At 44.2% G+C, this 15,981-nt stretch overlaps 1 protein-coding gene and 1 long non-coding RNA gene across 2 annotated transcripts in view; one reads left to right on the forward strand and one right to left on the reverse strand.

The window, feature by feature from the left end:
- The window catches only part of LOC137147116 (glypican-5-like), a 532,878-nt gene that overhangs the window by 442,627 nt on the left and 74,270 nt on the right, over positions 1-15,981 (reverse strand). The window lies entirely within an intron of this gene.
- Positions 6,163-7,422, forward strand: LOC137147117 (uncharacterized). The gene is made up of 2 exons (XR_010918155.1): positions 6,163-6,284; positions 7,047-7,422. It is a non-coding gene; the product is annotated as an uncharacterized lncRNA (long non-coding RNA).

Here is a 15,981-nt window from a genome sequence, read left to right on the forward strand (position 1 = left end):
GGGGGAGTGGTAGATAACCTGGAAGGTAGGGATAGGATACAGAGGGACCTAGACAAATAGTAGGATTGGGCCAAAAGAAATCTGATGAGGTTCAACAAGGACAAGTGCAGAGTTCGGCACTGAGGACAGAAGAATCCCATGCACAGCTACAGACTGGGGACCGACGGGCTAGGCAGCAGTTCTGCCGAAAAGGACCTGGGAGTTACAGTGCAGAAGCAGCTGGATAGGAGTCAGCAGTGTGCCCTGGTTGCCAAGAAGGCTAATAGTCTATTGGGCTGCATTAGTAGGAGCATTGCCAGCAGATCGAGGGAAGTGATTATTCCCCTCTATTCGGCATTGGTGAGGCCGCATTTGGAGTATTGTGTCCAGTTTTGGGCCCCCCACTACAATAAGGATGTGGACAAGTTGGAGAGAGTCCAGCGGAGGGCAAAGAAAATTATTAGGGGGCTAGAACACAAGTCTTATGAAGAGAGGCTGAGGAAACTAGACTTGTTCAGTCTGCAAAAGAGAAGAATGAGGGGGGATTTGATAGCAGACTTTAACAACCTGAAAGGGGGTTCCAGGGAGGATGGAGGTAGGCTGTTGTCAATGATAGTAGATGACAGAACAAGGAGCAACAGTCTCAAGTTGCAATGGGGGCGGTCTAGGTTGGATATTAGGAAAAAGTGTTTCTATAGGAGGGTGGTGAAGCACTGGAATGGGTTACCTAGAGAGGTGGTGGAATCTCCATCTTTAGAGGTTTTTAAGCTGCAGCTTGACAAAGCCCTGACTGGGATGATTTAGCTGAGATTAGTCCTGCTTTGAGCAGGGGGTTGGACTAGATGACCTCCTGAAGTCCCTTCCAACTTAATCTTCCATGATTCTAAGAAAATATTTCCAGCTATAATTGAACTTTACAGATCGGCAAAGTAAGGTTCTCAGATAGCATTTTTTTATCAGTTTGATTAGAGGACATTTACTTTATATCTTTTTACAGGTGATTGACAATTTGTATTTTAACTGGTATAATGCTTTAATTTTGAATCTCAGCATCTATTAAATAATTGTCTGACCTCCCTATAATTTCCTGCAACTGTGAACATTTATATAGATAAAAGTAAAAAAATAGTTAAAAATAAACATCATTGCTATCCATCGAAATGATAAAAAAAATAAAAATAAAATTCTACCAAGCCTACTGTTAGCTTGTTTTGTTAAACATTTTCTGTGCCAGCCTCAGTGATGGAAAACAACGTAATGATGAGAACATTTGGAAGAGGAAATAATGTTTATTTTTTATGGGAAACCTTTGGATGTTTGAACTAAGTAACATCATGGTGAAACTTACTGGGAAAATATTACCGAGAACAGATAGTTTGGAATGAATGCTTCATTTATTCAAGTCCCTTTATCAAACCCATATGTACACAAAGTTCTTCATTTCAGCTACTGTAAGTGGCAAGTCTCTTACAACATTGAGTGAGCATTGCAGAATGAATCTGTCATGCTCAGAATTTAGCCCTTTTTTCTTTTAATGAATTATTCAAGAACAGCCTGTGATATTTCCTAATTTGAGCCGTAATTTAGCCAAGTGTTTAAGCATATGCTCAATTTTAAGCATGCAAGTAGCTGATGCCAGTGGAACTACTCACATGTTTAACTATATATTGCTGTACCAGAACCTTGGTAGCTTTTCCTATTTGCTTAATAAATCTTTGGTGGCAGATAAGTTTCAGCCTATGAACTGCTTGCACACTGTTCAGTGTAAATACGCATGAAAATGTTCCCTACTCATGCTATGTGATTGGCCATCCATGTCAGGCGGGATTGCTTTTGCACCTATACAAATCGAGCGAGAGCCCTGTAGCACCTTAAAGACTAACCAATCTATTTGGGCATAAGCTTTTGTGGGCAGGTTTCTGCCCACGAAAGCTTATGCCCAAATAAATTGGTTAGTCTTTAAGGTGCCACAGGACTCTCGCTGTTTTGCTAAAAACAGACTAACACGGCTACCCCTCTGGAACTATACAAATAGAAGTGCCTAAAGAGTGGAAAATGAACAGGTTTAGGGATTTACAGGACTTGAAAAACATTCTCCTGTACTTTTCTGCATTGTATTCAGCTCCATAAATGGACTCCAGATTTTTCAGAATACCTGGGGTTCTTCGTGACTAAAGAAGAGAGGAAGACTTTACTGGCTCTTTGGCAGACTTTGCATACCATTTTCTCTTTTCACACTGACAAAGTAGTCAGTTGCATGCATGTTCATAGTGCTATTTGTGAAAGGCGCAACCCTGTTTCTGTGTGTTTCTAGTTCTTGAGCGTTAGGTCTCTGACCAGTATGTTTTCAGGGGCTGTTACACACGCCTCTCATCCCAAGTACAACACACTGAATCCAGTGGGCTCTTCTTTGTATCAACCAATCACCAATAACTACATATACAGGTTTGATCTTAGTGCAAAGGAAGTGGTCATTTACCCCTTGTATGGACTGTGTTGGTGCAACTCCTCTCTCTTCCTGGAGTCTTGGGAACACTGTGTTACTGCTAAATGAACCCATCCCACATACATCCCTCTCCAATTTTCTCTCACCACAACCATTGCCAGTCATCAGCAATGTAGTAGTCATATTTGCAATGTCAGACCTCTTTTGCAAAAGATGCAGTCACTTCCCTTTATGCATCTCCTTTAGCTAACTGCCTGAGGCGCACAGCTCTGGCCTGGAGGTTTAAGAAAGTACTGTCTTAATTGCCCTGTTATTGTATATAAAATTGGGCACAAGCATTTAATTAGGATATTGGTCACCATATATTCAAGCATTCACCACATTTTTGTCACCTGCAATTTAGTAACAATGCATACATCCTCGGTACCAGTTGAGAAGGGTGCATCTCTTGATCTGCCTGTTCACCAGCAGTTTTACGGTTACTTCTGTCCTCATGCTGTGTTAATATGAAGCAGTGTCATTTTAGTTTATTTTAGTTATCCTTTATGTGCCCCTGCTAATTATTTCAAATCACAAGCAATAAAAAAAGAGGAGAGAGCCAGTAGCATCCCCACAAAATAGTTAAACAAACTGCACAGTGCAGATATCATAAGAGAAATACGGCACCTTCCCTAATCACCACCCTGCAAGCAGCAATTACCTCTCCAAAAAGCCCCCTTAAAAGATTTGTGCCTTGAAGGGCAAAGAGAGGGGAGGTGTAATCCAAAGGAAAGGGGCAGTTACATGGAATGCCCTGCCCACATCTCCTTCTTTTACACCGAGGGGGCTATGCATCTGACCAGTGGCAGCATGGCACAGAGAGATAGATGATCTCTCAACTAAACAAGTCTCAAGCAATTTAGGGCTTTATAGATCAATATCAGCAATATATGATTCAGCCAGAAGCCCATACGTAGCCAGTACAGGTTACAAAACAATGGTGTAACATGCTCATGGTGGAAAACTCTGCTTAACCAGCGAGCTACCATATTCTGCTCTAGCTTCAGTTACCAAACAGATGTAAGGTCTATCCCCAAGTAGAGTGTCTTAGGGTAGTCCAGTCTAGACGTGACCTAGTAATCAGTCATGGTGGACAGGAGGACCACATCAAGCTCCTGGTCAGATATATATGAAAAAAGCATATTAGCTACTGCTTGAAAGGTGGACTTCCAGGTATAATGGAATCTAATCAGTTGTGAACATGAGCAGCATGCCCTCAATCAAAGGATTAGAAATAATTTCTGCCATATCTTCCGATCGCTTCTCCCAACCCACCAACATCACCTTTATTTTACCTGGATTGAGCCTCAAACACTTAACAGCAGAAAATTGCCCAGTAAGTTACTTCCAAGATTCCAGTAATATTACTGCAACATGTGCCACTCTATCCCACCAGAGAGGCCAGGAAGGATGCTGTCAACACACCTGCAATCCAGTTTCTGGGTTAGCCTCCTATGTATACTGAAGTGCAATGCAAACTACTTCCCCCAAACACCAGCGAGCTAACACCACACCTGACCTCTGGTCTTCCATGTGACAGTGCACAGCACTACCCTTGACTTGGCAGGGTTTGAAATTGTACAAAGGAAAACATTGAAACAGACATCAAAGGATATATAGGTGACTGACTAGTTCATTGTTAACTTGGCTGAGATCAAACAATGATTAGATCAATGTCTCTTGAATCTGTCCCTTTTATACAATCAAAGAAGAGGACACTGTAAGATACATTATTTTTATCCACTTTATGAAACCAAGAACTGGCCAAAATGTAGAACACTCACTGACCATGTATTTTTAAAGATTTGAATTGCCAGATGTTCTAGCATGTGATAGTTGGCTTCCTTCCTTACAAATGGAAAAACTGTTTGAAAAGAAGTATATTAAGTAAGTTTTGGGTTTCTTTTTCTTTTTTTTTTTTTTTTTTTTAAGTTTACATAAAACAAATATATCTACAAGAACACAAAGATGAGTTGACTATTCACCATTATCATGGAACTGTAAAGAACATGATGCCCTTAAGTTCAGCAAACTCTGAAAGATTCTTACATTTATCTTTTGTGAGTTTAATACAAGAGAGAGATTGCAAGGAAAAGGTTTGAGGGTCTGACAGATTCTGAGGGTTATTTGACCGAAGTTGGTCTGCAAAATTCATCAGATATAGTTGACCCATTTTGTAATACAAAAATACTTTCTCCTATTTAATGAGCCCTAGAAAGTGATTTGGGATACAGTACTTTCATAAGGCAAATTTTGCAGAAGATGACTAGAAAGAAGAGAACATGAATTTTCAAACCCATGAAAAAATAAGGAATTTCACCTGAGCGTCTCAATGTACCATTAATGTTCTGTTCTGGTGTTGATTAAATCAGTAATCTTATATTGCTACTGTGGAATCAAAGAAATAAGCATTACATTTATTAATAGAATGCTTGGCCTGAAACTGGTCATGGAAGGCCTGGCCTGAAGTTGTAGCCTGAAACTGAAATAGAAGGCCCAGGCTAAACCATTAACAGAATGCCTCAACTGAAATTAGGATAAAGATGTTAAAATCCCACAAGAGGTCTCTGAACCACACCCGAGAGGCAAGTCTCTGTTATGAGCCTTAAGCCTTATTGAAGTCTGAACAGACTTCACCTGTTTGATAAGTACCAGTACTTGTCCCTTTGTCTTACCGGCCCCACAGAGACTCACACCATTGTATACTCAAGTGACTCATTGGGCGTCTCTGGGAGGGCGTCTGGTGTGCCCACTATGCATTGTGATTGTCTACCTTTTTAAGTATAAACTGTTAATCCAATCCCACTATATGATCAACATGTAAATGAACCTAAGCAACCCCTATATAAGTCTTTTGTATCTGTTAGCCAGTTGAAGTACATTTGCTCAGCATCCAGACATGCTGCTTGACTTCCCTATAGCCACCTGGGTTTTCCCTATGGCTATAGTATTCCCCATAGCTATGATTATGTGATTGTGTGTGTCACAATTAAAGCTGCACCCGATCCTACTCTAAAATGTAGCTGTGTGATTCTTTTCCACGACACTACTCATGTCTGTAATTCATCTGTTTTAAACTATACTGCGTGCACAGTAGGGCCAGATCCTCAGCAGGTGTAAATTGATGTAGCTTCATGGAAGACTTCAATGGAGCAATGATGATTTAAATCAACTGAGCATCTTTGTAGATTTAAGGCCAGAAGGGATGGCCATATCTTATTCTGACCTGTTTCATGATACAGACTATGCAATTTCATCCAGTAATTCCTGTATCAAGCCCAGTAATTTGTAGTTGAATTAGACCATGTATCTTTTAGACATCTAACCTTGACTTAAAGATTTCAAATGACAGAGAATCCACACCTAGATAAATTCTTCCAATAGTTAACTACCCTTGCTGTGTACCTTATTCCCAGTCTGAATTTGTCTTGCTTCAGCTTCCAGCCACTGGATCTTGTTCTGTCATTGTCTGCTAGATCAAAGAGCCCTCGACTTTGTGTGATAAAGTAGAGGTCAGAGGGCCTCAAAAGGGCATACCAGGGCCAGAGTGTGAGCCCTAGAATGCCAAAAACCCTTTCTCCTGCAAGCAGAGGAGAGATGATTGCAGGGCAATTAGAGACACCTGACCCAATGAAGGGCTAGTCCAGATGTACTTAAATCCTGCCTTCCCTAAGGGGGGGGGAGGGGGCACAGGAGAAGGAAGCTACCAGAAGGCTTCTGGAGGAGAAACATCCCCCAGGCTAGGAGACGGTGGTTCTCTGCAGCCAGAGGGGCAGAGGAGGAGACAACCCTTGACCCCAGCCGGTAGGAGGGAGCCACGGTAAGGTACCCCCCTGGCCCTGGGGGCACGTTGAGGGGAAAGGACAAAAGACTTGCCCAGCCTGGGGAGATGGGGTAACTGGTGACTTCCTAGGCCCCTACAAGGGGTAGAAGCGTGAGACCCACAAGGGTGAAGCTGGCTGTTTGCCACAGTTGTAATTCCTGATGCAAAGAGTTTAACTTACGGCTTTCTTTGTCAGATGCTTCCTCCAAAAATCTTTCTATTAAACAGGTCCAAATGACTTGCAATCACATCCATTTCTATTTATTTGTTACCCAGTTTCCAGGATGTGATCTCCACCAAGTCTTCTGGCAATAATTAGGGATGGTTTTGGCTTAGACAACGGAGGACTTGTTCACACAAACATTTAGTTCATGGCAAGCCGGTGTGTGAATCTACCCTGCACTAGCCCGCCACACGCCTGCTATCCACATGGACTCTGCTGACATGCATCAACAGCTCGTTAGCGCACTGGAATCTACCTGCTTTGAAACAGGAGCAGATTACAACACACTAACAAACTGTCAGTGAGCATCAGCAGTGTCTACATGGGCCGTTACGGTGCGGCTGGCTAGCGCAAGGTAGATTCATACCCCAAACTTGCCGCAAACTAAATGTTCATGTAGATAAGCCCTAATACATTAAAGAACGACCCACAAGCAGTAGAAGTACATGCCGTCTCTTCTTGACACATCCAATCTCCTTTACTCTACCTGTTCCTTGCTGTCCCCCTCTGACCAGTTTTTATTTTGAATTTTGCAGGTTTTAAGAAAACATAAGCAATACAGACAGCGGGAGACCATGTCATCTAGTACGTAGAGTAGGGATCAGATACTCGGAAGACCTGCATTCTGTTCCCCATTCTGCTACTGAATCACTGCCTGACCATAGATAATTCACGGGTTAACCTTCCTGAGCCTCAGTATCCTCATCTGAGGCAGTACTACTTCCTGCCTTGGTACAACACTCTGCGAAGCACACCACCGGTGGGGGGTTGTTACTACAATACAGATAGCTTGAATTCCTTCTGTTCACTCTTTAATGTTCATTTGTAAAATTTAAAATTTTATTGGTTTCCTCAAGGCAATATTGTTTCATTTATTACCCTTGACTGCATTAAAGCTTGTAATGGCTGTTGCACGTTTCTCCCTGTGCTGCAGGTCAGAGAGCAGCAGACATGGGGCAGGATCAGAACCTGCAAAAGGGGGCACTGGGCAGAGATTTGTGGCTCAAACCACAGGGCTATCAGGCCAGATTCGCCCAATGATTTCACTTCATGCACCTCTCAGTATCCCCAGCCCACAGAACCAACAAGCCTTGCAGCCATTGGCTGAATCCCACCTGTTCCACAGTCCTGAACCCTCTGTGACCCTCAAAGCCCCTCAGTGCAGTGGTGTAGCTATAGGTGGGCCTGGACGACCCATCCACTTTGAAAGCAAGCCCACACATGCTCCGCATAAGCTACCTTGGTACGCGGCTGGAAGCAGGAAATTCAGGAAGCGATCAGCCAAGAATCACTAAGCTGCCTGATGTCCAGTTGCCAATGGTAGTGTAAGTGGCACATCAGCAGCAGTGTAGCCTGCCACTCCGCTTACACTACCCTGGGCAACTGGAGCATCGGGCAGCTTAATTTCTTGGCCAATTACTTCCTGAATTTTTTGCTTCTGGTCTGACCGGAAGCAGGAGGTTCCGGAAGCACTTGTTTTTTGGCCAGCCCACCCTTATCAGCCACAGGCCCTGCCCAAAAATCACTTCTGGCTATGTACCTGCCTCAGTTCCCAGAGGGCCCACATACCGTGACTCATACCAGGGTCTGACACATTCACCCTGCACCCTCACTGCTGCCATAGCACATACCTTATGATACACCTCTTAAATATCACATGTAAACTGGTGACACACTGGCCTTAAAATATCAAATGATGCATGTATGGGTTGTGTACCAAGTGTTACAGATGGGGGCTGGATACATGTCCTTCAAATGTGTTTGGGGGGCAGCGCATACACCCAGCCTGCCCTAGATGAAAAAATGGGAATTCACCTGTCTCGCCACCTTGATTACAGGCAGAGGACAATGAAAGGACATTTATATAAGGTAAAGAAATCCATAAAGTTAACAAGCAGCTGCTTAGTAAGCACCCAGGGGACAATCTGCATCCCAGAAATCCTTGCTGGCTCAAGGCAGGACTTTGGGTAATTTAAGGTGAGCAAAAAGACATTTTAGTTATGCATTTCTTCAGGTGCTGTTCCTTATGTCCCCTGCGAGCCTGTGAAAATTGGATCCTCTTGGCCTAAAGGGCACGAGCTGTTGATAACTTGCTATACATGAGAGCCTGTTTCAGGCAAAGATTTAACTTGCTAGAATAAAGGTTAATCAATAGAAAACATGTTTTGTTTTTGTTTGTAACCATAACTGCCTTTCCCTCTTGCTTAGGATCACTTAAATCAGTATTCATTTTTCATACACATTCTTTGTTTAATTACAAAACCATCTCATGCTGCAAATTAAAAGTGAAGCATGTGTCTTCCTGCTAACCTAAGAGGCTGGCATGTTTCCTGTCTATTTGGAGGTAGCAAACAATTTCTGAGGGTGTCACAGTAAGAGGGACTGTGGTCTTTATTTGTAAAACAGGGACAATTCTTCCTTTGTCTCATCTACTTAGGCCCCAATCTTGCAAATACCTAGCAGTATACTTATTTTTACAATTAAGCACATGCTTCGTGTTTGAAGGAAAAGCCTGTCAACTCTCTGGGCACTATTTCTTACTGCATGTATGTACAGCGCCAAGCGCAATAGGGATAGTACAAATAAATAATTATGTTAGCATACTTTACAGTGCCAAGCAAGCTAACAGCTCCAAATAAAAAAAAAATCATATTCCAGAAGTGTGTTGTTTCAACCATTACAAGCTTCTCTACACAACAAGATATTTCTGTGTCAGCTGTAACACATGTACCATAGAACCACTGATAAGAGTGTTTCTGAATTACTGTTTTTGCTACTTACTGAGCTGTATTAACAGGCGCTGATATTGTTTTTAAAAGGTAATGGAACTTTATGAAAGCAGCCAAGGTCAGCCATCAGATGCACTCTGATTATTTCAAGGAATTCATTTGGTGTTGTTCAAAATATGAAGTGGCTGACCAGTGGCCGTTCTATCAATCTTTCATGGTTATTTCTTTAGATCTGGTGTTATTTCATACTTCCCACTAACTTTTTATATAAGGCCCTGATCCTGAAGAAATGTAGACTTGCTTAAGTTTACACACTGAATAGACCCACTGAGATCAATGGAATGACTCCCAGTGCATAGTTAAGCAAGTGCTGAAGTCTGTGCGGGATCAAAGCATTAGTCGCTGCGCCATTAGAGACTTTTTCTAGGGGAAAAAATACAATATTTGGAAACTTATTTTCTGCATACTGAACAGATTAAATAGAACCCTATAAATCCTGTGGTGGTCTTGTTTTATTGGTGACACCCGGCAATCAAAGAATTCAGCCTTATATTGCTTTAAAGAGAACATTTTGATATATTCAGTATACATGTTTCTGTATCTACAATCCTTGCTACCTGATTCCACCTTCTGGTACAGGATACTATTACCTGCTTTATTTGAATAACTAAGCTAATCAAACATCACCACTTGACCAATAATCTACAAATCCTGTGCTTTTAAAACCACAGACTAAAGTGGTAAAACCATTGCAAATTCTTGAAGATTATGTTACATCCACTGAATTAATGCTAATCCAGTAAAACTGGATAGACCTTAATCAATTAAAATGTAACATTTGGCTTTATGTAGTTTGTCTGCTGGTCAAATCTGAACTAACAGAAACCAAAAGCTTGGTTACTTTCACAAATGTGCTAAAAAAGTGATCATATTTCACAGATTTTCCTGAGCTGGAACCTTGTTGGAATTAACTGCATATAATGTGAAACACTTTCATCCAAATATGTTAAATTCAAATGAAAAGGAAATTAATTTCTCTGTGCCAATACAGTTCGCAACTATCAAGAATATCACATACTCTTATATTACTAAGGTTTGTTTTCACTTTTTTTTTTTTTGGTTATGGTTAACATTAAGTCTGGGATTTTCAAATTTCCTGAGGTCTGAAAAATACCAGTTTAACCCAATGGTTTTATAATATAGGATTGCTACATATTGTGGCAGAGCTTCTTCTCCACCTCCATGGGTCAAGGGTTTCCCTCTAGCAGCAGGCCAGGGGTACTCCCTTGTCCCTCGGGATTTCCCCCCTCTCTGGTGAGTGAGGGTAATTCTGCCTGTCAAAATGGCCATCCCCCTATGGCTTTCAGTCCTCTTTCTAGGTCGCTAGGCCCTCGCCTCCACACTGGGTCTCTGGCCACCCCATTGAATAGCTGGTAAAGGAGAGAGGACTGTCCCACCCTCTAATCTGGGCCCCTACCAGGGGCCCTACAAGTAGCAGCTTCGTGCTGCTGGCTTCCACAAAAACGCTGCAAGCTTCCCTGAGTTACTCCCCGCCCCCTTGACTTAGCATCCATGCCCTGCTTGGGCAACATATCTCCCAGCCTTCTTGCCTGGGGAGCCTATAAGTCTCTGATAATCCCTCCAGGCATGGCAACACCAAACGAAACACACCGTTCAGTTGCTCCTCTGGAAGGGTGTTTTCCCTCAGATGTCTGGGGCTCAAAAGATCCTCAGCCCTTTTTGGGCAGGGTTTCTCCCCAGTCTCTGTACCTGTAGAATTCGTTCCTGGTCCTTGCCAGTGTCTGCATCATCCAACCTTCCACTAGCTCACTTCACTCCACAGCTCCAATCACTCACACTTGTCTGGCAGGAGGAGAGAGAGACTTAACAGGTTCCAGGAAGGTTCTTAATTGGCTTCAGGAGTTCTAATTAACCTCCAGTAACCCCTGTTCAGCTACCCAGGGACAAAGGGACCTGCTTATCCTGGGATTGTTATATTTGCCTTCAATCAAGGTTTCAGCTGGTTGGTGGGCGAGCTCCTTCCCACCCGTGCTTCAGGCCATCTGGTGGCGCAGGTCCACTGCTCTATCTGTGTTTACCTTTCTGCCACTCATCCTTCTCCGTAGGAGAACTGGGAGGATTTGGAAGGCAGGGTGGCTGAGCAGCTCCAGAGGTGGACAGAACTGCTCGGGTGCTTCTCCCTTTGGGGAAGGGCACTGGTGCTCAATCAGCTGGTCCTGTCCATGCTCTGGCACTGACTCAACACCCTGGTCCCTACCCCAAGTTTCCTGGCCCATCTCCAGAAGACCATTCTGGAGTTCTTCTGGCCAGGACTGCACTGGGTCTCTGCAGGGATCCTGGTGCGTTCTCCAGGAGGTGAAGGCAGCCTTGCCCCCTGTTGCTCAGGTCTACCTCAAGCGGGTCTTGCGAGAGGGCACTCCCTGTCACCCACCCCCAGTCCCAGCCCTTCAGAGCTTTTCAATCGGGCCCAGGTCTCATGTGCCCCCACCCAGCTGCCCTCTCCCCACGCACCGAACCAGCTGCTAGACTTGCAGCCGGTCCGTTTCCGAACCGCACCCAGGAACCATCTATACACGCTCGTGCTCCACATCCTTCATTTCCTTGCCCTCGTATCCCACCCAGACACCAAATGGCGAGACCTGATATCACCTGTGGAGAGTGAGGGTCCCTGGTGGGCCAGCTTCTATTCCACCCTGACCCTGCAGCCCGCTGTGGACAGCAGTGAGCAGCTTCTTCATGGAACCGTGAGCATGGGCATGTACTTGGTGTGGTTCACCCCTCACCCCAACACCTGCCCCTTCTGCAGCTTGAGGGAGACCCTGGCACACACTACCTCGAGTGCAGCAGGCTGCAGCCCCTGTTCCAGCTCCTCCAGAACCTCCTGCTGAGGTTCTGGCTGCACTTTTCCCCACACCTGTTCCTCTATGCACACCCCATCCGAGGCCCCACAAAGTCGCAGGACCTCCTCGTCTACCTCCTCCTAGTGCTGGCCAAAGTGGCCATCTATAACACCAGGGAGAGGAGGTTGGAGGGGGGGGAGGGGGAAGCGGCATTCTGCAACTGTGGAGCCTACTTCCGTTCCTCCATCTGTTCATGCATCTGGGCACAGTTCCTCTGAGAAGCATCTGCTAACTCCCTAGATACCTTCCGGGAGCAGTGAGTGCTGTCCAAGGTTCTCTGCTCGATGTCCCTGTCAGGTTCCCTCCATTTAGCCTTTGACCTTCACACCTGTCCCTGTTTTTTCATCTGTTGTCCCCCGTAATTAATTGAGTCCAGGCTCAGTGGCTCTTCCCCTCAGGCTGGGGGAGGAGCTTTCAGCAGTGGGTGGGCTTGTGCCCGCCCATGCCCTGGAGCTCAAATAGGATCAAGGTTTCAGTTGGATTTCCTCATCCCTGTTTTTAGGGAGGGGCTCAGCTCCCAGTGTCACATAGGGGGCTTATTCCTTCACTAACTGCCCTCAGAGGGCTTTTCTCCTTGTTTCTGGAGTGAGGAGGGGTAGATGTCCTGTTTTTCAGTTTCCTACAATAGCAGGTTCTGGATTGAATGACACAGGAGCCCCCTTCCAGTCTTATGTTCCTACTTCTGGAAACACAGGTTTTGGGGGAATCTTTATTTCTTACTGAAGTTTTTGCCTAATTGGATTCTGATTTTCACAGAAAAATTTCCAATAAAATGTTTGTTGTGGGAAAAAAAAAATCACTCTCCTGTAGGTGTGTGGCCTGACCCTGTCACAATATCTAATGCACTGATCCCACAAACACTTACTCATGCTTTACTTTAAGCTTTCAAGTAGTCAATGGGACTACTTATGTGTTTAATGGTGAGCAACTCTTTAAATTTTGCATGCTTGAGATCTGTTTGTGAATATGCAGAGTACCCAGTATTGTACCTGTTTGCTCACTGTATCCGTTTATAAAAAGAAATGTAAGCCTTAACTTATGTAAATGCTTGGGGTTGGAATTACTTGTTAATGACAAAACTTCTTCTAATTTTAAAGACAGGAGGACCAGGCCCTAAATAAATGAGTGAACTAAATGCAGAGTACAACATGAACTCCAGCAGTGAGTGAGGTCATTCTCTGTGATAATCCAGGGCATCCCTTGTTTTTATTTATTTATTTATTTATTTTATTAAAAGTAAGATTGTTTAAAACTAGGAGTCCCTTAAAGGCTACTGGAATTACTGTACAAGACAAGTGCTTTCCTGTGCACTCTCTCTGCACTTGATCAATACTGTATGTAACTTTGTTAGAAGCCCTAGTTTTTGATGACAGCAGTTTTCCAAATGTGTGTGTACATCTCATAATCTCTGCTAAATCTCAGACACCTCTTCATGTAATGAAAGAGCTATTAATCCACTAGTGTTTTCAAATGAGAAGGTGTGCACACAGAGAATACTGGCAGTGACTGTCTACAAATAGCTTTAAGAATTCATCCATAATTACTCATCAGCTGATCAATTATGTCTACAGAAGGATGGTATATTACTTCAGCTCCTTCCCTGTACATTTATGCATTTTCACTGTCCTTTTCCTGCCTGATTAGTTCATCATTGTTGTCTTAATCAGAAAGTACTAAAGTAACCATCACAGGAAATCAATAGGTATGATGCTGAAGTCATTTATTTTAATATAATCACCTGAATCTTTCATTACTCTTAGGCTTCTTTGCTTTCAGCCTTTTCACTGCATAAAGTAAACAACACATGTAGAGTGAAGAACAGTTCAGCTTCCACAGGTTCTTAAAACAGAAACTTAGGAACAAAAAGAATTACCATCTCACATCAGAACAGCGTTCCACTTACAACCATCTCCCGCCTCTGTAGCCAAACACAGTCTGACAGTGACCATTACCAACTGCTTCAGAAAAATGTGCAAGAAACCCTGCAGCAAACAATTATGCAATAAGCTGCCCACAGGCGAACCCCTATCAATTAGAAATGTGTTAACTCTAATTTTTAAGAGTCCTATCTAACATAGTTGAGGCTGTTCTCATTCACTATAGAAAATCCTTTCTTGAATATATTACACTCCTGTCCTTCATGATATCATGTGGTAATGAGTTCCACAGGTTAACTATTTTGTATAAAAAGAATTTCCATTTGTTTTATTTTAAATTAGCTTTTTAGTATCATCGAACAACCCAACCACTTATCTTAGTATCATGAGGAAAGGGGGATAATTTTCTCTGTAAACAAACTATATAAAGTATTGAACTGCTTAAAAATGAAAATGCCAAACTAGGTAGTTCATTTTATGATAAACTCTAAGTCCTAGCCATTTGTCAGTAATAGAAAGAAAATAGGGTTACCTACCAGTAACTGTTGTTCTTCGAGATGTGTTGCTCATATCCATTCCAATTTAGGTGTGTGCGCGCCCCGTGCACAGGTTCCCGGAACTTTTTTCCCTTAGCACACCCGCAGGGCTGGGCGGCGCCCCCTGGAGTGCTGCTCTCATGTCACGGTATATAGGGCGCTCCAGCTCCGCAGGTCCCCAGTCCCTTCTTTCTGCCGACTCCAACAGCGGGGATGGGGGGTGGGTTTGGAATGGATATGCGCAACACATCTCGAAGAACAACAGTTACTGGTAAGTAACCCTGTTTTCTCTCTTCGAGTGATTGCTCATATGCATTCCAATTTAGGTGATTGAGTAGCCATACCCTTGGAGGTGGGTAGGAGTCACTGACGAGCGGCTCTACTCAGCACGGCTCTGCCAACCACTGCGTCGTCTCTCGCCTGTTGTACAATGGCGTAGTAGGTCATGAAAGTGTGAACTGATGACCAGGTGGCTGCCCTGCAGATGTCCTGCAGTGGCACGTTCTCCAGGAAGGCCACTGATAAGGCCTGAGCCCTGGTCGAATGTGTCATTACCATTCCTGGCAGTGGCACTTTCGCTTGCTCGTAACATGCCTTAATACATGACATAATCCAAGAAGAGATTCGCCGGGTGGAGACGGGAGAGCCCTTCATCCGGTCTGCCACTGCCACGAACAGCTGCGTTGATTTACGGAAGGGTCTGGTTCTCTCCACATAGTATGCCAGTGCCCGCCTGACATCCAGCGAATGCCATCTCCGTTCCTCCTCCGAACCGTGCGGTTTAGGGAAAAACACAGGGAGGAAAATGTCTTGATTACAATGGAACTGGGACACTACCTTGGGCATGAAGGCCGGGTGAGGCCGCAGTCTAACCTTGTCGCTATAAAAAACCGTATATGGGGGCTCCGATGTTAATGCTCTTATCTCAGAGACCCTCCTGGCCGAAGTAATGGCCACCAGGAATGCTACCTTCCAAGAGAGGAGCAGCAGAGAGCATGCAGCCATGGGTTCAAAGGGGGGTCCTGTCAGCATGGTGAGGACCAAGTTTAAATCCCAGGGAGGGATTGGGTCCCAAACCTCTGGGAACACCCTCTCCACCCCCTTCAAGAATCTGACCGACATGGGGTGGGAAAACAAAGACCGCCCTTCCATCGGCTGGTGAAAAGCCGATATGGCCACCAAGTGTACCTTCAGGGAGGCTAAGGCTAGGCCCTGGAATTTAAGGTGCAGAAGGTACTCCAGGATCACCTGTATAGGTGAGCAGGTTGGTGTGATACCCCTGGCTTCCGCCCAACCCGTAAAGCGCCTCCACTTAGCCCGGTATGTAACCTGTGTGGAGGGTTTTCTGCTACCAAGCAGAATCTGTCGGACCTGTAAGGAACAGGCCCTTTCACCCTCTGTCAGCCAG

This window comes from Emydura macquarii, unplaced genomic scaffold (genome assembly GCF_026122565.2).
Source record: "Emydura macquarii macquarii isolate MOO-44397 ecotype Brisbane River unplaced genomic scaffold, CSIRO-AGI_Emac_v2 contig_499, whole genome shotgun sequence".
Lineage (NCBI taxonomy): Eukaryota > Metazoa > Chordata > Testudines > Chelidae > Emydura > Emydura macquarii.